An 8,836-nucleotide genomic window follows, 5' to 3' on the forward strand; every position below is an offset into this window, starting at 1 on the left:
CGGGAGAGAAGTAATAGCCATTCTGATTTCGGCATTGATAACATTCTCCCCTAATTGCCTATTATGTTCAATTACTGTATTGTTGGTCACATTATTACCGATGTATGCTTGAATATTGTGTAATGTAGGGTTATTTTCCGGAGTATATAAATGACTACAATACTTGACAAATTGTTCTATAATCTGCGGGGTTTGATCATAAATAGTATTATTAGGTCCCTTAATAAATTTAATTATTGTATTGGCTTTGTCATCCGCAGTTCTATAAGCCAAAATCTTACCAATTTTATCGCCACTCTCATATTGAGAGATTTTATATTTATGTAATTTTGCACTAGCTCGTTCTCTAAGAACATTTTTAGTAGCAGATCGAAGGCTAATTAGCTCTAGTCCTAATTTAGCCGCATCTGATGAGCCTTGTATAAGAGCGTCTGCTAGCTGATTTTCTAAGAGCAGAATTTTGGACGTAATAGTCTTATCATCTTTGCGAAGTTTTGAGTTTTGTGCAAAAATAAATTGTTGGGTAAATCCTCTTATACTGGCCTTACAAGCATCCCATACATGGATTGGAGAAGTAGAGTCAAAATGTATATTGATAAATTCAGAAATATGTTCTTTAAGTTGTAGTGTAAATTCTAAATCTGAAACAAGATATCTAGGAAATGAGAATAGTCTTATATCTTGTCTTCTTGAAACTGTACTAAAAATAAAAAGAATGGGATTGTGGTCTGAGGTGAGTCTTGGGCAAATATCAATAGTACTAAATTCTAAAATCTTATCAGAAGCCCAGATCATATCTATGCGAGAGCATAGTTTATGAGGTGCGGAATAGTACGTGTAACCTGGTATTTTGGGATAAATAGTTCGCCAAGCATCTTTTAGGTTGTGTAAACGACCTAGTTCCAAAATGACCGCACGTGTTTTCCGCATACGTTGAAACCCCCTATGTTTAGTGGTATCTATGTCATAGTCAATTATGCAGTTAAAATCTCCCCCGATTAAGAGTTCTCCCTCCCATTCCAATAATTCAATGTTTAACCAATCAAAAATATAAGGATCGTCAATATTAGATCTATATACAGAACATATAACATATTTACAGCTTTCCAAGTCAACTTGTGTGATTATCCATCGACCCCTCTTGGCTACAGCAGTTTTAATAATATTTAGTTTCAGTTGTCTTAACTTTAAGATGGCAACCCCTCTAATAGTAGCGTTTAAAGTTGTACAGGCGACAACCTCGTACCCTAATGACCTTAACAAATTCCTATCTTTGTAACAGATATGTGTCTCAGTAAGTAAAACTAAATGGGGATTATACAATTTAAGCTCTTCCTGTACTAATCGTCTCTTATTCTTGCAATTGAGGCCAGCGACATTCCATACTAAGCAGCTAAGTCTAATCATTTTAAAAAATCAGCTATTCTAATAATAACTATCAAATGTACCAGCTTTTCTTTTTTATTATTTTCAGTGAATATTACTATTGTGTTGTCATTTTTAACATTATTACCTACCACCCGTGAGCCCTTGTTCCAGACCCACCCCAGCCTAGAACTTCCCCCAGATCCCCTGGGGGAAAGCACCCCCTTGTTCCATGCTGCTGTTGTTTGGGCAGCCTAGTTGAGAGGCAACAGCGGATAGCTCCCTCTAACCTCCCCCCACTCCGCCTAAAAAAAAAGAAACCAACAGAAAAACCAAACAGTGCATGTATAAGTACAAATACAGATATGAAAAAAAAAAATAATTAAAGAGTCTAAGAAAAACCACATATGAGAAACATCAGATAATGAGTTCCCATATTAGTAACCCAGTTCATGTGTACACTTTGTAAACACTTTGCCCGAACCAAATTACCAAATTACCAAGTGTGACGACCAATCCCCTAGAGCCCTGAGGCCCTAGAGCGAATGATTATATACATAGGAAATTTGTCGATAGATCTTAACTGAATTTCGATAGTGCAGTCTCAGTTTCCTTAACATCAGTGAAAGAATATGTATGACCCCCCTTCATTACTTTTAAACGGGCAGGTTCCTGCAGGAATATCTGCCCCCCCAAAGATTTAAAAGGGTCAATAAGTTGTCGTAACTTCCAACGTTTGTCCATGGTAGCCTTGCTCAAGTCAGATCTAACAAAGAACGTAACATTATCCACTTTAATAGGGGAATGAGGCTTGGCCTTAGAGGATACCGCTTGCCTTAATAGATAATTGCCAAAATAGATCAGAAAAGGCCGTGGGAATTTACTCTCTTTATTTCTTTGAGCCAGAGGTAACCTGTGGACCCTTTGTAGCTGGGAGTCCCAATCCCAATCTGATAGGTCTGGGAAAGCTTTCTGGAAAAGGTTTACCATATAGGCCCGCGGATCAGATCCTTCTGAGCCTTCCGCTATACCAAAAAGTCGAAGATTTTGCCTTCTTTGACGATTTTCCATATCTTCGAGCTTGTTCTGAAGACTAGATATCTGTGCGTCATGTTGACCAGTTAAAGTCTCGGCCCGAGCAGATATTTCTTCGATGCCTGCAACCCTTTGTTGTAGCTCAGCCACTTCTTGAGTAATTATTCCAAATTTATTAGTGGCTTCTACTAGGGACCTCTGTAGTTGACAATTATCCTCTCTAAGCTGTAAGAAGTGTTGTGCTTCGTTTCTATGGTCAGTCAAGATCTTTAAAATCTGATCAAAAGAAGAGAGGTTACATTCTATGCTCCCAGTGTGCTCTTGAGCGAGCAGGACACTAGAGGCACTAGCAGGGTTTAAAGATAGTCGTTGGTTATCCACATCAGTAGTTGTTACTGCATTAGAAGCAATAGAAACAGGAGAGTCAGCTAAGAGGATGCCTGTAGCAGTAGCAGATGAAACAGTCGGAGCAGGTTTAGTTATATTGCCTTCGACCATAACAGGGCACTCCTTTAAGTACTCTTCTTCTTCAGCGGGGTTAGCGGAATTGATACCTGAAAGGCGTAAGGCCATATTCTTAACCCCTCCTTTTGCCTGTATCCACTTTCGTAGGGGACTTTCATCGGTAATAGCTTTACCGCGTGTTTTCAGGACCGAACTTGAAGCAGACAAAATGGAAGTATTGGGAATCTTGCCTTTCTTTATTTTATACTTCGCTTTTGATTTTCCCCTTTTGGGACCAGAGTGTCTCATGGAAGGGCTAGACATATCCTCTTCTTCTTCTACTGAATCTTCATAGTCATTGATAGGGCAGTCCTCTGTTTCCTTATGATTCATTTCTTCTTCGATTGAAATAGTTTGTACGCCTGTGGTGGGCGATATTAGTGTAACCGGACTCTTCTCTGTATATACATGCGTCTGGCCGGTCCCTTGTGAGCTTTCAGGCGGTTTCAATATATCAGCCGTGAGTGTCCCCCCCCCTAGCCGATATAAGAGTCTCTGAGCGCCCCTTATTAGATAGATTAGGGTTTATTTCTCCGTTGGCGCTATAGTTATCTGATTGTTGATTTGTAATTAGCCCACATCCAGTACCAATTGGAGACAAAGCTTCGTTATGCATAAGGGGCAGAAGGGGCGTAGGGGGGGCACCAAGAACAGCATTATTCCCAGAAGTCGATAAAGAGCCTGACCTGCCTTGTATATCTGCAGAGAATGAGGAAGCTCGTATAATCTGCTTACCGGGAATCGCTGCATTTTTCTCGAGTTTCCCAGCGTGTTCTACCGTAGCCTCCAAGGCCGTCAAAGGGGCCGCCACAGAAGCCGGAGTTGTTCCTGCAACAATGTTTCCGCTGCAGGCTGAGCTCTCAACAATGAGACCCCTCCCGGTCCGAGCCGATCTATGTGCATTTTTCGGGGCCATGACGCAAGTATCCAAGATGAACCGCGTCTCCTTCCCTAAGCAGGAGCAGACGCCGCGGGCAGAGCGCGCAGCCAGGGGCCATTGTAGTCCAAGACCAGAGCAGCCAAGTGAAGAGTCCCGCAAGGCTCCGGCTACTCCCAGGGCTATCGCCGGTTGAGTGAAGAAAATCCTCCGCCCGTAACGACCCAGCAAGAAACGCAGCATCCGATGTCTTGGGTGTCTTGGTCAGCAGAAAAATAGCAACGGGTAAAAAGATGTAAAGCGGGTTAAGTTTTCTCCGATTCTTTAAGTGATTCTCATGCAGCACTGTTCTAGAGCAGAGTGGGAGAGAGAGAGCATCTCACGGCGCTGCAGCTCAGTGGCGTGTTCAACCCGCCATCTTGCACTCCAGACGCCCACCGGATCAAAACCTTAGAAATTCACTGAAAAATACATAGGTTTCAGGGGCGTTATAGTTACCTGGACTTTTCACTTCTACAAAACCATTGAAATTCCCCCGTTATAGTTAGTTCAGCTAATTATAACTCGCCCGCCCGCCCGCAATGCACTGCTGATGACGTCACATATTACATCACTCATGACAAGGTCAGTGACATCACTCATAACATCACTGATGACATCTCAAATGACATCACTGATGACATCATCCAGTGAATGTGTGTTTTTCTGAAAATTACATATGTTTTATATATGTATATCTCAAGGTCGATGGAAAAATAAATGGGTGTATAAGTGTCTAAAAGGATGATTTGTTTTTGAAAAATTGATTGTATAAATGACTGATTAAGTGTATCTTATTGAATACATGGCTTAGTGAGTAATGTTTAAATATGTAAATATCTGTATCAGTCTCTCACTTTGTGAATAAGTGGCTGTATGGGTTGGTAAGTAGCTACATGAGTGTCTATATAGGGTATTAGTTGGTTTTTGAGTATCAGTATGAGTGTCTGAGTGTCTGTATGGTTTGGTGGGGGTATTATGTAGTGCATTGGTGCATGAATGAGTGACTCACTGTTTGTATGTGTTGAAGACAGCATGTGTGCAGGACTGTATGGGTGGATGAGTGTGCGTATGGGTGTGTTAGTGAGTGAATGACTGTCTCAATAGTGTCTTTATGAGTAACTACATATGTTTTAAACTAGTATATGTGACCATTGGTGTATATAAGTGAGTATATGTGAGAGTGAGAGATTGAAAGAGTTCCTGTATAAATAAGTATGTGTTTCTATAAGTGATTGTTTAAAAGACTAAGTATGTGTAAGTTTCTTCAGCAGTAAGTGTGGTGGTGTGTGTATAACTGTATATGCAAGTAAATGGATGTTTGATTCTTTATTAGTATGAGTGACTATGTGTGTGAGTAACTCTATGGATGAGTGGCATTGTGTAACAGGATGTATAGGTGTATGAGTACATATGATGAGTGAGTACATGTATGAGTGACTGTATAGGATTGTTGGTAAATGAGTGGATGTGTATGTGGATCTTAGAATTACTGAATAGGTTGTTATAACTGGTATTGGTATGTCCATTGTTTTGAAAATTTTAGTTTCTATTTTTGAATGTGTGCATCAAAGGATATATTAGGGGACGAGGAGGTCTGCCACTCTATCACAAGGATGATGACATCAGTGATGTCATTTGAGATGTCATCAGTGATGTCATGAGTGATGTCACTGGCCATGTCATGAGTGATGTAATGTGACGTCATCAGCAGTGCATTGCGGGCGCGCGAGTTACAGTTAGCTGAACTAACTATAACGGGGGAATTTCAATGGTTTTGTACGAGTGAAAAGTCCAGCTAACTATAACGCCCCTGAAACCTATAGATTTTTCTGTGAATTTCTAAGGTTTTTTAAATGCTAATTCCTAAGTATAACGTGCCTGAAACCTATGTTTTTTTCAGTGAATTTCTAAGGTTTTTTAAATGCTAATTTCTAACTATGCCTACAGAGATACGACATGTGAAGAAAGAAGAAAAAAAGCACAGAAAGAAAAAAAGAAATGCAGAAAGAAGCAACAGAAGTCCTCAAAGACGAAGAAAAGTGCAGGAAGAAGGATAACGGGCAGCAAGAACAAACAGAAGAGCAGAAAGAAGCCTTGTTGCAAAATCATCCTGTACCCTCAACTTTTTCAGACGGATACTGTTGGTAACTGAGTCTGACTAACCAGTCCTAGAGCCAGTGCTATGTTAAAAGACACTCAGAATAAAGTGAAAACACCTGCATACACTAGGGAACAATATGCGTTGGGGTCCCCCTGTGATGAGCATGACCTCCTCTGTAAGCCCCTAGTATATAATAGGGCAGGGGATTAAAACTACCTCTTAAAATGCGCCACAGGGTGTGCTTGCACACGTCACCTCAGGCCCCGTCCTCTACCTTCCCCACTGTGTAAACACGCCCTGTGGCCGTTTTAAGTTGGGAGATTAAGTCCCCTTGAATTCTGAGGGTCCCTAAGGTCCAACTAGACCACTAGGTATCTCCAGTAAGCGCCACAGAGCTGCGTTGCAGAGAGATGTAAAAAGGGGCACGGCCTAGACCACCTCTCTGCAACGCAGCGCAGTGGCGCTTACTGGAAGCACCTGGTGTGCTAGTTGACCCCCAGGGTCCCTCAGGAATGAAGGGGAATTATTTCCCCAACTTAAAACGAACCACAGCGCGTGTTTGCACATGTTAACTCAGGCACCGTCCCCTCCCTTCACCACTGTGTCAACACGCCCTGTGGCCGTTTTTAGTTGGGAGATTAAGCTCATTTGAACCCTGAGGGTCCCTAGGGTCCAACTAGCCCACTAGGTACCTCCAGTAAGCGCCACAGAGCTGCGTTGCAGAGAGGTGTAAAAAGTGGCACGGCCTGGACCCCCTCTCTGCAACGCAGCTCAGTGGCGCTTACTGGAAGCACCTAGTGGGCTAGTTAGCCCCCAGGGGCGCCCAGGATTGAAAGGGAATTATTTCCCCAACTTAAAACGTGCCATAGGACATGTTTGCACACGTCACCTCAGACCCCGTCCCCTCCCTTCCCCACTGTGTAAACACGCCCTGTGGCCGTTTTTTAAGTTGGGAGATTAAGTCCCCATGAATCCTGAGTGTCCCTAGGGGCAAAATAGCCCACTAGGTAGTCTAGTAAGCGCCATTGGAGAGAGATGTAAAAAGGGGCATGGCCTGCACCACCTCTCTGCAAAGCAGAGCAGTGGTGCTTACTGGAAGAACCTGGTGGGCTAGTTGGCCCCCAGGGTCCCTCAGGATTGAAAGGGAATTGTTTCCCCAACTCAAAACGCGCCACAGGGTGTGTTTGCACACATCACCTCAGGCCCCGTCCCCTCCCTTCACCACTGTGTAAACGTGCCCTGTGGCCGTTCTAAGTTGAGAGATTAAGTCCCCTTGAATCCTAAGGTCCCCTAGGGTCAAACTAGCCCACTAGGTACCTCCAGTAAGCGCCACAGAGCAGCGTTGCATAGAGGTGTAAAAAGGAGCATGGCCTCAGAACATCTGTCTGCAACGCAGCTCCCTGGCGCATACTGGAGATACCTGTTGGGCTAGTTGGCCCTCAGGGACCCTCAGTATTGAAGGGGAATTAATTCTCCAACTTACAACTGGCCAGGGGGCGCGTTTGCAGAGTGCTGCAAGGAGGGGGCGTGGCCTCCGGCGCAATGCCGGTCTTTTATTTATTTTATTGTTTTTAAGAAGGAGGGCTGTGTGGCCCCCCTTATTTTTCTAATTTATTGGCCCTGGGGACCCCATCCCCCAGGGCCTGCACCCTAATTTTTTTTGTTGAAAAAAATAAATTTGGCCCTCCCAAGGCCTTAATCAGCCCTGGGGACCCCAACCCCCGGGTCATGGCCTTTTTAAAAAAAAAATCTTTAGTAGGAGGGCTGCGTTGCCCCCCTCCTCAGGCCACTTATGGCACCGGGGACCCCATCCCCCGGGGCCGGCCTTTGTTTTTATTATTTTTTTTAAAATATATTTATAGGAACACCTAGGACATGCTGGACAAACCATATGTACCTATCACCATGACGATTTGCATGATATTCATTAAAAGGCGACTATGCATACAATGAATCCACGCGGAATGTATTTACACCGCTAGTGAAGCTCTGACGTGTCTGACGCCCTACAGTGCCTAATCCCGGCGCCCCTGCCGGTGGGTATTCTCCAAGTAGACACCCTTGTCGTTTATTTATACAAACATTAGTAGCTATTGACGGGCACATTTAAATCACACGCACACCAAGCCATTCAAAGGGGATTCGACAAAAATTCGACCAAACTATGCAAGAAAACCCCCTCACGGTTAATAAAACACACATCCACCGCCGAATGTGTAATACTTTTTATTTTACTCTCTGGAAAGGAGACGAACCTCACTTGAGAGTCACAGCGTGCTCCTGGCTGAGCCCAATGCTGTGTTACACCCACCAGTGCCAGCCGTGTGCCACACACCTCTGTGTTGTATTTCACCAGCTAATGCGTATGCTATGACACTCTCTAGCCCATGTGCACTGTAACACCACCCCGTGAATATGTCATGCCACACTTGCCTTCGCACGGGTTATATTGCCCCATCTAACGTGCCTACCTCGATGCCTATGTTATAACGCACAGCGCTATGCCATACATATTACAATCTGGGATCCATATCTTTGTCACAGTGCATATGCAACGTTACACTCCCCAGCACATACTTTATATTACAACTTTAGAGACTAGTTAGGTTACACAACACTGCCCTGTGCATATTACACTCCAAGGCGCATATCGCATAGCACGCGCTAGTGCCTGTGCTATCTCGCGCTCTCCAATGAAATCTGTGATTGCGCACAATGTATTGCATATTATATTTCACGCCCCGGTTCATCTTATATCACACTTTTTCGTGCATAGTTTATACCATATACTTTATCTAGTTTTCATTTTCAATCGTGCTCTCAGGACTATGTTCTATATAACACTGCATCCACCTACCCTTTTCACGGGCATTACTTTTTGCGATGGGGGTGGAGTGTCAGGGGGTGTTTCT

Source organism: Triturus cristatus, chromosome 10 (genome assembly GCF_964204655.1).
Source record: "Triturus cristatus chromosome 10, aTriCri1.1, whole genome shotgun sequence".
In the NCBI taxonomy this organism is placed as follows: Eukaryota; Metazoa; Chordata; class Amphibia; order Caudata; family Salamandridae; genus Triturus; species Triturus cristatus.